Genomic DNA, 15339 nt, shown 5'->3' with positions numbered 1-15339 from the left:
TAAAATGTTACTAGTCTTGTCTTATTAGTTTTTCATGAATCTTTGTCTTAATCTTTTGTGACTTTGAGAACACTTCCTTTTTTGATTTCATAATTTTTCTTTAATATAAACTTTTCTTTTTAGAAGTTGGTGGATGGAAGAAGGAAACACACACACACATACACACACAAAGATGAAAAACTGTAGTTTGTTGTGAACATATTCAGTGTTACATAAAATATATTCATCTACTTAAAAATGCTTTTGAAAATTTTCAAGCAGTTCTGTTTGCAACTGTTTACTTCAGATATCTCTGCTGGATGTTCTTTGAATACCTTCCTGAGTATTCAGGACACTATCTTATACTGCTTTTGGAAAGTATACCATGTATGCTCACAGTGCATGTGATCTGTGCTGACTACTAGCAGATAGAACAGTCAGGGATTGTCTTCAGTTTAAGACCTCTCAACTTTGCAGTGGGAGTCAGTAGAGCCATTGAAGGTAGCACATTGTTGACAAGAGCAAATAGTTTCCCCATCCTTTACAAGTAGCCTTGTCCCAGCAGCTCCCTTCCTTTCCTGCATTTCAGAGCTTACTACAATGATATTGTCCTCATAAGTTTCAATGAAGGGAAGTATTGCTGAGGGACTTGAAGTATTTTCTGCCATTTAACTTCTAGAAGCTTCTACTAATTATCTTATGCACTTGAGATCTTGTCTCACTTTCTGCTAACATCTCAAATAAGTAATGAAAACTCTTATTTTCTAAAATGTTTTTATCAACAAATAACCAGGAACATAGGAGTATTTTTGTTGCTGTTTAGAGAAATCACAATGGGTAATTCCTTCCAAATTGTATTTTAACAGTTGTTGGTGTTCTTGCTCCCACTTCTCCAATGTGTTGACTCTCATAGCCATATCCCTCTGACAATGTTTTTCTGATTTCTCTCATAAATGTTTTCATGGATATTTTATATGCTTTGCTTCTTGTACTTGAGTAGGTTTTATAAATCACTGGTGTTTCTCTGGTTCCCTCCAATTCTAGATATAAACATAAATCTCCTATCCTTTAGCTTCTGCCAGGTGCTTTTGTTCTGCTTTTATAAATTTTACTATCCTTTTATCTTGTAATTCCAAAATGAGTTTGAGCACAGAAATCTGATAACAAAAAATGGGTCAAAATATTTCAAAGGAGATAGCACTACGTGTAGTAATATCAATAGTAGTCGTAATATCAATGTAGTGAGGTGGGGGTTGGCCTGTTCTCCCACGTGCCTGGTGACAGAACGAGGGGGAATGGGCTAAAGTTGCGCCAGGGGAGTTTTGGGTTGGATGTTAGGAAGAACTTCTTTACCAGAAGGGTTATTAGACATTGGAATGGGCTGCCCAGGGATGTGGTGGAGTCACCATCCCTGGAAGTCTTCAAAAGCCGTTTAGATGTAGAGCTTAGGGATATGGTTTAGTGGGGACTGTTAGTGTTAGGTTAGAGGTTGGACTCGATGATCTTGAGGTCTCTTCCAACCTAGAAATTCTGTGATTCTGTGATTCTGTGATTCTGTAATATTCCCACTTAATTGCCTGAATTTCCTCACCTGTTGCATAAAATTTTTACAGATATAAATGAACTGTGAACAACAGATTCAGGGAACAGATCCTTATTTGTAACTTGAAGAAAAAAAAAGAAAAAAAGTAGGTTTCTCCATTTCCCACACTGTATAGAGTTGATTTGTCTGTGAATATAAGTTAGAGAAGACCTAGAGTTACTCAGAGTCCTAACGAGACCTAACATCTTGTTGTGGCAGGCACCGAGGATCGCTGGCTTACTTCCCACTTTGAAAACTGCCACACACCTTATCCAAGAAGACAGATGCAAAACCAGAGTTCCTGAGAATCAAGCTCCCAGTGAGTAAGTAAGTAAGTACCTAAAGGCTCTTTTGGGGTATGAATTACCACAGAATATTTTTTCTCATAAAATTTACAGCAGTTTCTACTTCTGTCCATGTTAGAGAAATACCATATGAAAAAGCTTTCTTTCAAGAATTCTTTTCCCAGAACTGTCTTGGAGCCAAATGCTTACAGTTCCACAAAAATTGCAACAGCAGCTGAGTATTGCCCTCTAGCTTTTTTTTTTTTTTTTTTTTTTTTTTTTTGGGGGGGGGGAGGGAGGAGGAGGGATGGGAGAAAGAGGATGGACGAAAACACAAAACAACAACAACGAAGTCTACTCTATTCTCTATTTTCTGCTTGCAGACCAGACTTCACTGAGCATAGAGGACCTTGCCACCTGGTCACCCTTTCCTCCTTTATATCTGTCTGGGGATCTAGCAGAAGAATATTCACCTGCTTCCAAACCATAAGTATGATTTGTGGTTTGTGATTTATACTTCATCTTGTTGCAGTACGTGCAATATACTGCCCTTTGTGCTCTTGCAACAGCCAGTTGTATCATTGGTCATTTCTGTAGTGGTGTAGCCCACAGAGCAGTTGAATGTTTTAAAAGCAGTACTGCTCAGACCACAAGGATTGTTTTCCATCCCATTACAGTGTTTGGCACACTTCAGAGGCAAGAGAGGCATGTCTACTTTCCACCTGAAGACCTGGGCAGAGGACCAGACCAACCCACAGATTTCAGCTGGGGAGAAAGGTCACAGACTCAGCTAGCTTTACTCAAAACATAGAAACAAGAAGTGAACTTATGACTGTCAGATGATGATTCTTCCTGAAATGTTTCTACTCTTGATAACAAGAGATGTGGACAGCAAACAAAAGCTGGTGGAGAGTTTACTTATATAATCAATCGTAAACAATCTGTACCCTGAAATACTGAATAAATATGAACTGAAATATCAGACCTTCCCTCATCTCTTCAAATCTGACTTCTTACCTCAGTCCTCAACCAGACCAGAACTTGGGTTGGGTAGGAATACTTACTTCCGGTAAGTTATTTTCAAAAAATGAAGCTCTTTCTTCTAGCAATAGTAATAGTAATAACAATAATAACAACAATATTTGTATAAGTTAAACAAAGTGATTTTTTTTTTTGTGTGATTTAAAAAAATGTTGAGCATCTGAATGTTTTTCTTTCCCTTAAACCTGAAAAATCTTATGCCAAGTAATACTCAGGGGAAATTTTTTACCTGGTGTTTAAATGAGAAGCCTAGCAGATTTAACACATTACTCCAGTGTTTGCCTCAATTAAATTTCATTTCTGTGGTTATTGGATGCATTTCAGACAGCCTTGACCATCAGCCTCTTTTAAATTCGCATTGCTCTCAAAATTACCCAGGACAATATTATTGCAGAATGATTTAACAGTCTCCAGATAGAGCACATTAGCAAGACAGACAAAACTTTAGATACTTAAGTATGAATGATTTATATTTTTATAGGGATTAGTGAAGTGTTTTGAATAAAATAAGAACCGGCTATGATCCAAGTTTTGTTTCCAGGTTTGAAGTTGGTCAGATAACTTTCCAGTGTTTTATTTACTTTCTCACTGTTGTTTTATTCTCTCACCAATATATATACCCCACACAAGTCTCCTGATAACTTCAGTGGAATATTGCTTAAAAAAATATGGGTTATAAACTGAGTAGAAGTAACAATGCCTTCCAAAGAGAACATCCATTAATATGTTGTGCGCATAAATTAAATATTTGTATACATTTTGCTCCTATTTGTAAATAATGGTCTCAATTCAAACACTAGTAGCAATACCAAAACAAAATAAACAAAACCAAAAACCAACCAAGAAACAAAAACCCACAAAACTTGAATACCTAAACCAGGAATTACACAGTAATACATGCTACTTGCTGTACAATACCCACTTCCCAATTTCATTTAATTCCTGAAGGTCTGAATAGTACCACACTAACCAGACAATTCTTTCATCCAGGCATGTCTGGGCTCTAGGGAACAGGCAGAATGACACCCAAATCCCTTAATTGTATGCATAAACACAGGTCACAACTCTCTTACTGAATTTGGAGCAAACCAGTGTCTCACAGCTATTGCCAATGAATGTATGGCTGCTAGTGGCAGTGCCTGACTTTCATGTAGCAGTCATGTAGCATATACCCACAGGCCTCTCAGTGAAGTGGTAAATTATTTTCCTCTCTGAGACCCCTCAGGATAGTTATCTCCAGCCTTCCAGAAGAAGCTTGGGATATAGAATAAGTTCTGGTTTAGGTATCTAAGGGATCTGAGTTTTCATTTCTGCTCTAAGACCTAAGCACAAAAATAGATTAACTATTGTAGCGTTAAACATAATGGTAAACTTTTCCTTCATTCAGACCCAAGAGACAAACTGCTTGGACTGCATAGTTTTCAAAGTTTGATCTACAGAACTGTAGGAATTAATTGATTGGATTGAATGGATCCCGTATTCTTAGAAAAGCTTTTGATCTTGCCTGTGTCATTCAAGCCCTGAAAATGGAGCAAGCTTCTCTTCTACTCCATCCCTGTAGCTGTTATTCTAGATAGACCTAATGATATGGTCTGTAACATTAAAAAAAAAAAAAAAAGGAAAAAAAAAAAAAAAAGAAAGAAACCAACCAAGCCTGGCATAGAGGTGTAACTCTTTGGAACATATTTTAAAGATAAATATTGAATGAAATTTAACACTAGGATAAAGTAGGCACCTTCTAAAATCTGATGTGTAAGTAAGTATTTCACAGTCAAAACCAATACAAGTAAATGAGGCTAGCAGCTGTGTACATGTGTGATCATGTAAAAGCAAATCAAATGCAGACTGGCATGTTATACCACAGTAAATTATTTCTGTTATTGATTTCAGTGAAGGTTTTGTCTATTGACCTATATACACTGTGTTGAATTTAGTCCATAGAGATTAACAGCCATATAGGTTGATGTTGAATCAAGAGATCATATTACAAATGAACATCGAAGAATGATTTGCATTTCTGAACACTTAAACATTCAGCAACACATTATCAGTCTATTAAAAACAATATGGAGTCAAAGAAAATAAATTGGGAACTTCAGATTTCTGTTTTCCAGGACGTCAGAATCCTGGAACACTGTCCTTCCCTGCTGAACTGCTCTTAACATGAATAAGCTTTAATTAATTAATGTATTTATTCAGTTATCATCCTTGATATTTAGTACAAAGGTAAGTAAAGGAAAAACAGAAGAATCCATCAAGTTGCAGGTGAAATTTTTCAGAGATAAAGTTACATTCTGATCCTGATTTCTCTTGCATGCTGCAGTGAAGTTGATAGGCATGACTTACTCCAGACTTTTGCTTAAATGCAAGCGTAAAACTGACCTAAGCAAGGTAGCACTTGAAAGGATGTTCCTTGCTATTTGTGGTGCATTCCTTTCCTCTTCAGCATCTCCCTAATGTCTTTTACCTTGTATTTTGGATATCACACCCTTAGAGCAGAAGCCTTCACACATAGAAAGTTGATACAATAAAGAAATTAATAGTAATCTTAAATGCACTCTTCAAAAGAAATTCATTTCCTTTAACACATTTTACAGTGCTGTTCTTGTAATTGTAGAGTTTCAAAATAATTGTTCCAAGAGGAAAACTTAAATTATATTTGGAACAGCCATTCCAAAAGCCACTCAACAGTGTTATCTTCACTCTAGTGATGGTTATGCAAGTATTAGTCTTGTATGAAAGTTAATTCTCCTTCAGTTTGAATATCTTAGCTTCTTCTACATTGCCCACTTGCATGAGTAGATTAGCATTTAAATAAAGGTATATAATATATAGGAAAGCAAGAAGAAACAGAAGGAAGAGGAAAAACATTAGGACTGCACAGCAATGCAACAACACCATATTCTAGTCTGCTTTACATTATAAGAGTACTCTGCTGAACTGTCAATAGTTTTCTCTCTGGGTCTGGAGCTTAACTGGCTTCTGGCTAATCTGGAATGAATATAAATCATTTTTAATAAAATATGTGCAAAAGATAGAGTGGAAAACAACAAAAATGATGAGATTTTCTTGGTCACAAAATAGTAATTTATTTGATTTCTGTGGAATTCTAAACACAGCAATTCCATTCTCATTGTAGGATGTTGCCCTGCAGCATGTATTAGAGCTGTCACTCTGCTGTTTCACTTCTAGTGCATTACATATGTGTACAATATAGTTCTGCTCCCTGAGGTTACATTTTCCTCATTGTACAACCAACCCCCCAAGGGCTAACACACACTGTTGAAGAAGTATTATTTTGTCAATTTTGCTGCACAGAATTCTATCCAGCTATGTGATGAAAATCCTGGTTTCCTGTCCTACTTGTGCATGTGTTTTCTCTCTGAAACAGATTATTTTAATATTTTTCAGTTTAAAAGGTTATTCCAAAGAAAGAACATGAAAACTTCAGCTCTGAACAATGTTATCAAGCTGAATGGGAAGAAAAAAAAAAAAAAAAGGTAGGAGGAAACAAAGATCAGTTGATTTTTTTTCTAATCTACAGTGGGCATTGTCTGCATGATTGAGTGCTGCAGTCAGCACTAGGAATGCTGACATCCAGATTCCTTATGTGGATGAGTTCAGTTCAGGTGCACACATGTATCAGTTAAGAAGTATTTGACACAGCTGAAAACACTAAGATTAAGCTTATGGACATCATGCCAAATTGATCTGAAAGGTTAGCTTGTGTTACATCACCAAGAGTAAGTAACAAAGAAAGTAAAAGGAACATGATGGAAGGCATCCATCTGTAAGGTGAAGGACATCAGCCATCTCATATGTTCAACTGCAGTACAAGATAGAGGAAATGGTACAAGTCCAACATAAAGTGCCATAAGATTTTCAGTATTTATGTAGAGTATCTGTAATTCCATTAACAAATTGACATGTAAGCTTTCCTATCAACCACAAGTTTGTTTAAAAAAAAAAAAAAAGTGTCTGGATCAGAAGAAAGAGGGACTGAATTATATATTCATTTATTTCCGACTTTAGAGTAGAGTGCAAGTATCCTGAACTGAGGCTGTGTTTTTTTTCCCCTCTTTTTGTCCAGTTAAACTAACCTTTAAATAAAGAATCCTAAAATGATGTGTTGTATTGTGTATTGCATAGTAGACATTACTATGGGATTTTTTTCTTTTGAAAACCAGTTAAGTACGAAATAATTAAGTTCAGGGATAACAGTCATTTTGGTCAGTGTTGCTTCCTGTGGTTTCCACAAGGTTTAGGAAAAAAAAAGAAAAAAAAAAAGGAGATTGGAGAGAGTGTGTAGTGTATGATTGCCTCATACACACTCCTTAACTTTCTTTTACAGTAATGTAACAGAATCCTGGAATAATAGAAATGGTTTGGGTTGGAAAGGACCATACAGATCTTCTAATTCCAATCCCTCTTCCATGGGCAGGGACAAGTTCCACTAGACAAGATTTCCCAAGACCCCATCCAACCTGGTCTTCAACAGTTCCAGGGATGGAACATCCACAGTAATACTCTGGGAAAACTCTTCCAATGCCTCACCACCGTCATAGTCAAGAATTGCTTCCTTAAATCTAATCTAAATCTACCCTCTTTCAGTTCAAAGCTGTTACACCTTGTCCTATCACTCATGCCATTGTAAAATGTCCCTCTCTAGATTTCTTTTATCCCCCCTTTAAGTACTGGAAGGCTGATATGAGGTGTCCCTGGAGCCTTCTCCAGGCTGGACTACCCCAACTCCCTCACCTTGTCTTCATAGGAGAGGCGCTCCAGCCCTCTGATCATTCTTGTGGTCCTCCTCTGGACTTGCTCCAATAGGCCCATTTCCCTCTTGTTCTGGGGACGCCAGAGATGAACAGAGATGAACAGGTGGGGTCTCAGGAGAGCAGAGTAGATGGGGAGAATCACCTTCCTCGATCTGCTGGCCACTCTTCTTTTGATGCAGTACAGGATATGGCTGGCATTCTGGGCTGCAAACGCACATTGTCTGCTCATGTTGAGCTTCTCATTGACCAACATTTGCAAGTCCTTCTCCTCAGGGCTGCTCTCAATCCATTCTCTGCCCAGCCTCCATCTGTGCTTGGGATTGCCTGGGCCTTGTGCTTGCCCTTGTTGAACATTATGAGTTTTTCATGGGCCCAGCTCTCAAGCCTGTCAAGGTCCCTCTGGATAGCATCCATTCCCTCCATCATGTTGGCCTCACCATGCAGCTTAGCATCATTGGAAACTTTCCTGAGGTTTTACTCAATCCTACTGCCCATGTTGCCAATGCAGATGTTGAACAATATTGGTTCCAATACAGACCCCTGAGGGACACCACCTAGATATTGAGCCATTGACTGCAACTTTTTGAGTGTGACCAGCCAGTCAATTCCTTATCCTCTAAGAGCTCCATACATTAAATGCCTGTCTCTTCATTTTAAAGACAATAGTATCACATGGGACAGTATCAAATGTTTTGCACAAGTCTAGGTAAATGATGTCAGTTGCTTGTCCCCTATCCACCTACACTATAATCCTACATTACACTGTAATGTAGAAGGCCACTATATTTTCCAGGTATGATTTACCCTTCGCTCATGTTGGCTTTCACTAGTCATCTCATTATTTTCTTTGTGCCTTAGAATAGTTTCCAGGAGTACTGCTCCATGATCTTGTCTGGCACAGAGACGAGATTGACTGGACTGAAGTACCCTGCATCTTCCTTTTCTCTCTTTTTAAAAATGGGGCTATGTTTCCCCTTTTTCAGTCAGTGGGAACTTCACCGGACTTCCACGACTTCTCAGATGTGATGGATCGTGTCTTAGCAACTTTATCCACCAGTTCCCTCAGGATCTGCAGATGTAACGCATCAGGTCCCATGGACTTGTACAGCTTCCAGTTCATTAGATGGTCTTGAACTTGATCTTCCACACTCTGTAGACAACTTCATGCAATTACTTTATTTATTATATATAACTTGCAACGTTTACTTTTAAAAAGCATACAGTATATTCTAATGGAGTTGAAGCAACCACATTTTTCTTTATAATGTGTTTGAAGACAACAAATTCCTCAGCAAATATGAAATATTACACTGACGGAACAGATTTTCATCATCTCAGTTTTTACCTTCTGTGATAAAATAATAGCTGTGATATCTGAAAATAAAATGGTAAAAAATCTTGAATATGTTTCCAACGCTTAAATTCAAGTCAAGAGCTCTTTGTAGTTGTATACCTGATAGAAGGTATACCATCTCCTAATATCTTGCACCTGCAGAATACAAAAACTGTGCGCATGATTATCCTTCCCTAGACTTTTTTTAGGCAATCACAAGATTAACTTCCATAAGAAGTTCTTTAATCCTCTAGGGTTAGGTAACAATGTTGTAAATCACAGAATCACAGAATCACAGAATTTCTAGGTTGGAAGAGACCTCAAGATCATCGAGTCCAACCTCTAACCTAACACTAACAGTCCCCACTAAACCATATCCCTAAGCTCTACATCTAAACGGCTTTTGAAGACTTCCAGGGATGGTGACTCCACCACCTCCCTGGACAGCCCGTTCCAGTGCCTAACAACCCTTTCAGTAAAGAAATTCTTCCTAACATCTAACCTAAAACTCCCCTGGCGTAACTTTAGCCCATTCCCCCTCGTCCTGTCACCAGGCACATGGGAGAACAGGCCAACCCCCACCTCGCTACAGCCTCCTTTAATGTACTTATACAGAGCAATAAGGTCACCCCTGAGCCTCCTCTTCTCTAGGCTGAACAAGCCCAGCTCCTTCAGCCGCTCCTCATAGGACTTGCTCTCCAGGCCCCTCACCAGCTTCGTCGCCCTTCTTTGGACCCGCTCAAGCACCTCCATGTCCTTCTTGTAGCGAGGGGCCCAAAACTGAACACAGTACTCGAGGTGCGGCCTCACCAGAGCCGAGTACAGGGGGACAATCACCTCCCTAGCCCTGCTGGTCACAGTGTTTCTGATACAAGCCAGGATGCCGTTGGCCTTCTTGGCCACCTGAGCACACTGCTGGCTCATATTCAGCCGACTGTCCACCATCACTCCCAGGTCCTTCTCTGCCTGGCAGCTCTCCAACCATTCCTCTCCCAGCCTGTAGTTCTGCTTGGGGTTATTGCGCCCCAGGTGCAGGACCCGGCACTTGGCCTTGTTGAACTTCATACAGTTGACCTCAGCCCATCGGTGCAGCCTATCCAGATCCTCCTGCAGAGCCTTCCTACCCTCAAGCCATTAATCTAGTCAACCCTGCCATAGTTCAAGCTTTTGGACAATGCTTTCAGACATATGGTCTGATTTTGAGGTGGTCCTGTATGGAACCAGGAGTTGTACTCAATGATCCTTGTGGTTCCCTTTCAGCTCAGGATATTCTATGATTGAATTAAATGTTGTCTGATTCTGTTATTGAATGAAATTTTTTATTATTGAATGAAATATGCAAAACATAGCAATGAAACACTCAAAATATATCTGTGATTCAAAATGTTTTCATATAAAAAGGGCTTGGACACAAGTAGGGTCAGCTGAGCTACTTTAATTCCCCAGCTGACTACCAGTATTTAAGAGCTACTGAAACTATTTCACAAAATAGTAGAAAGATAGTTAAGGTAGTATTGCTATAGAAGAACATTAAGATTTCACCCCTTTAGGTCTACATTATTCTTGTTTTATTTTATTTTATTTATGAAACTGATTATCTGGTTCACGTAGACATGAATCTCCAGAACTGTTCAGTAAAGATCTCAGCAGGACAAAGGAGTTTGAAAAGATTCCTAATTGCCTAATGATAATCCTAGCATCTTTAGACAGGTGTTAGATGAAATAACAAGTCTGAATTCCAGAATATTGTAACTGAAGAACAAAACTAAAATCATTAAGGAAAAGCATTTTCATGAAGCAACTGTTAAAAGAATCAAGGGACACTGAATATCCCAACACTTTTAACTATTAAATACTGGAAAGATCTGAAGTTAATGCAATTGACTGCCAATAAAAACAATATAATTTATCCAAGCAATTCATTTGGTCAGCAGCATTATGTTCCCGCAGTTCCCGCAGCACTGTGAGATATTTATTTTCTAGAGAATAGTCAGCACTTAGGCAAAGGCTTTTTGGAAAAATAATATTGAAATCACCAAACCAATGGTTTCAAGGCCAAGGAAAGTTAATTAAGGACTAAGGAGATTACACACAGTAGTGGAAGTAAGTGTTTTTATGAAGAAAGAAATATGTTGATAAGGAAAAGGAGAAATATTTGATCCATTATTAAATACAATTGAATCACCTTTCTCCTACAGATGCTGATATAATCTTACAAAGGGAGGAAAGAAACTATGTAACCAAATAACTAATGTGATCTCTGTTTATATGTTACTGTAAGTCTTAATTCAGACTGTCATCTGGAAGTAGCGGTTTTACCCAGAGAAAGAAGTGATAAAACATAGGATAGCTAAGGTTTGCAGGCAGATGTAAATAACATGGAAACTCTTTATTAAACCATCTAGTCAAGGGTTGTTTACTGGAATAAATCAAAATCTACACAAAATGAAAACCCCGATCTTTAAACGTCTTTTAATTTCCACAATTTTTCAACTGGCTGACACTCATTGAACATAAAACAAGACAAATTAGATTAGGTCTAAGTTCCAGTTCGATAGTGCATTAGTTGTTGTTGTTGTTGTTTGTTTCTTTGTGTTTGTTTTTTTGCCTTTTTTTTTTTTTTTTTTTTTTCTTTTAAATAACCTTATGTATGACCACTTGGAGCAAGCACTACTTTGAGTGACATCAAATCAGATAGCACTTGGTGGAGTAAATCATGGATTCATTTTGATAATTATGTTTTTTTTAACTACATTCTGGAATGGCACAAATCTATATAAACTACTTATGCATGTAAATTAACATATTCACCTATAGATAATAGTTTTAAATGGTTTAATTTTTCTGTGTCTAATATTCTGACTGAAAATAATCTAAAAAATGATTTGGAACAAAAAATATTATTTTTATTATAGTCTTTTCAACTCAGGAATTTAATGTTGTTACTGTTGGAGTAATAGATATTTACAGTAGCTTTCAGGTTCCTTTGTGCTTATGAAAGTTGAGCTCATTCACAAGCTCTGGTGCAAGGGATAGCTCATGTTAAATTCAAAGTAGCACAGCTGATCCTGACTATAAAATAGACAGATTTGGCACTAAACAGACAAGTGACAATCCGAGTAAAAATAGTGAATGCATATGTTTTTATGTCATTCTTCATTTTACAAGACAGTATAGAAGCATAGATATAGCTACATAACTGTTGCAGTGGTCACCTTGGAGTCACTTTCAGCTAAATTCTAGCTTTGCAGATACTTTCCCTGATCAAATACAAGTTAAGTCCCTTGGCATTCAGGATTTCATTAAAATTATTAACATCTTAGATTTTTGTTACTATCATTGTTGGTATCTGTGTTTTGCATAAATTTAGCATTTTTTAAAGTAAGTTATGTAAGTAATTGTTTATTTAACTTGTTTTTAATAAGTAAAGTCAATGTAATCTCACTATAGCATGGTACAGGCTTCACCCAGATTATAAAATTTAATTTAAATAGAGATATAACTAAAAAAGTTTAAGAAACTTTCTTTTCCTCTCCAAAGCTTCTGTAACCTTATTGTTAGCCCATTATTTTTTTATCTCCTTAAATGATGTAGGCGTCTTTATACCACTATGACATTTGCTTTTTTTTCAGCTGGCCACCTCTCTATGTTGAGAGAGCATCAGGCTGGCACATTCTAAAACCGGAGAACCTTACTTAGTTTTCTTTTCTCTTACAATTCTTAAACAAACAAACAAACAAACAAACAAAACAAACAACAACAACAAAAACCTTCTAGCTCCGTCAAAGAATCCGCAATAGTGAGAATCCCTGTAAAAGTTTTGAAAAAATAATCAAACTTTCCAGTACTTGATTTTTGTGTAGTTTTCTCAGTACAGTAGCAAAGACAAAAAAAATATTGACCATGATGAACCATGGCCCATTCAGCAGAGACCACAAGAGCCAGAGCACTTGACCTGTCAGGTGTGGCTGAAGGACCAGGGTTGTTCAGCCAGGAGAAATGGATGCATAGGGGGACCTCACAGCTGCCTACTGACAGGGGTTGACAAGGACTGACAAAGATTATGAACAAGACAGAGCTAGACTTTTCACAGAAGTTCAGGGTTGGAGGATGAGAGGCAAGCTGAAATAACAGAGGCTCAGCCTAGATGTAAGAAGAAACTTTGCCTACATAAGAACAGTCAGGCAGTGGGACAAGATGCCCAGAGAGGCTGTGCAGTCTCAAACCTTGGGGGTTTTCAAGACCTGACTGGACAAAGCCCTGAGCCCTGACCTGACCTCATAGATGAACCTGGTTTGAGCAGGGGATTGGACTAGAGACTTCCTGAGGTCCTTTCCAACCTGGACTTTCTTACAAAACTGTCATATTCCTTTTCTGTGAAACTCAGTTGGACAGCTGTTTTAGGAAATGCTTATGTGTATAACTTAAGATATGTGAGACCTGATGAACCACTGGTTCAGTTTAGCAAGACAAATACTTCATTTCATAATTAGCAATTCTGGAAGAAACTCTAGGCAAGTTAGACCGCAAAATACAAACCAAGTGTCCTGGTGCATACAAAGTTCATTCAACAATTTTAAATTCCTAAATGGTACAGATGTTTTATACTTAATTTAGATTATTTTATATTTGACTGCAAATATATTGTTTTTTTGCATATATTAAAACATTTCAAAATCCCAAAGGGCTGACAGTCTCAAATGTCAAGAAAGATGAAGTGTGACTGAAAGGAAAGGTTATTATGTCTGTTTGTATGTGATTGAGGCACTGAGAGATTACATGAAGTGATATTGTCTCCTTTTTAAGACAGTTGGGACTGATCTCAGCTTGTCTAATGTCCAGAAAAGTGTCTTAATTGCAATCACATTTATATTTTCTCTTCAGTGTTATATATGCCTATGTAAAACAAACTACCTCTGCATTAGTAAATACACCCTGCGTTAATAAATACTTTTGCATCAGTTATTATGCATGCATGCATACTCTAATTATATAATTTCCCCTAATTTTTTTATGATACCTCAAGAGGTCTATTCTTCCCTTTTGATGAGTGTAGCATTTACACACTGAGCTCTCATTAGTGTTAATAGAGAGTTAAACAGAAAACTCCTCCCCTTCCCCAAGTATTGATGGTAGAACAGATAGCAGTGCTCTCACTGGTTGTTTTCAGATGTAACAAAACAGATCTCTAGAACTAGGAGAATTGAAAAGGAAGTGAAAAATACTCAGTTTCCAACTAGTCTGTTTCGCACAGAAACTATTTGTTTTCCCCAGAGAGGTAAAAATCAAAAACCAAGAAATATGGCATTTCTTACCCCACCCTAAAATTCCATTTGAAGCATGGGAAGCATCCCCTTTTACATTTATAGAGTGTATAATGAAACATTTCCTTGTGCAAACTTTTTCCTCTGAAACATTCAAAATTAAATTTATGCTGTGCTCCACGAGATTTCTTTTGAACTTCCATTTGTTTAATATGACATTTCTCTTAAAGCTCCTTTATTTAAGTCCTATGCTCTGCAAGGTCAGTTACCACCTTCTTTAGTTTCTCAAGGAATGTTTCAGCCTACTGTGGATCTTGGTTTAACAACTGATTTTATTCTTTTCTCTGTATGAGACATCAGAGGATGCATTTTACAGCATAGCTACTGGAAATGGACACACTCCATTCCTCTGGCCTCACACACTTGAACACTGCCTACATTTATCATTATGAACCCTTTGGAATCATGCAATGACTATAGAAGGATACTCCTAAGATTCAGTTCTATAAATATTCATGGCCATTTAGGTAGTCCAAGCCCAGTCTGAATTTAAACTCCATTTATTGTCATTTTTCTCTTGGTCCAGTAATGCCAGGGCCTCTGTTGATCATATGATATTTGCAAAGGAAAGAAGTAGGTGGAGATGACTAAGTTGCACACAAAGCCCCAGTGTGAAGGAATGCAAGGAGTATTCTGTAAGTGCAATAAAACATGAAAAAAAATCCTTACATTTACTAAGTACATCTTAATGCAGTGACCAAAGCCATGCTTCATTGTGTGTAATGTGTGGATAGACTTCCAACCATGTCTGAAAGACTGGTATTGCATGGCAGTACAGATACTCTAACCCGACTCTTTGTTGTGGTGTGTAGTGATAGGAAAAGGAGTAATGGTTTTAAATTAAAAAAGGGCACATTTAGATTGGATATTCAGTAGAATTTCTTTACTGTGAGGATGAGACTGAGGTTGCACATAGAAGCAGTGGATGCCCCATTCCTGGATGCCCCATTTAAGGCCAGGTTAGGTGGGGCTTCGAGCAACCTGGTCTGCCCACAGCAAGGGGGTTTGAATTAGATGA

General features: G+C 37.7%; 1 long non-coding RNA gene across 2 annotated transcripts; it reads left to right on the top strand.

The window, feature by feature from the left end:
- Positions 1-1397: 1397 nt before the first annotated feature.
- LOC137858156 (uncharacterized) lies at positions 1398-2829 on the top strand. Of its 2 annotated transcripts, none has more exons than XR_011097528.1 (3): positions 1398-1892; positions 2229-2335; positions 2523-2829. It is a non-coding gene; the product is annotated as an uncharacterized lncRNA (long non-coding RNA). The 2 variants fall into 2 exon arrangements; XR_011097529.1 differs by having other exon boundaries at positions 2229-2376.
- Positions 2830-15339: the final 12510 nt, after the last annotated feature.

This window comes from Anas acuta, chromosome 5, assembly GCF_963932015.1.
Source record: "Anas acuta chromosome 5, bAnaAcu1.1, whole genome shotgun sequence".
Lineage (NCBI taxonomy): Eukaryota > Metazoa > Chordata > Aves > Anseriformes > Anatidae > Anas > Anas acuta.
This window is presented reverse-complemented; position numbering and strand designations above follow the sequence as displayed.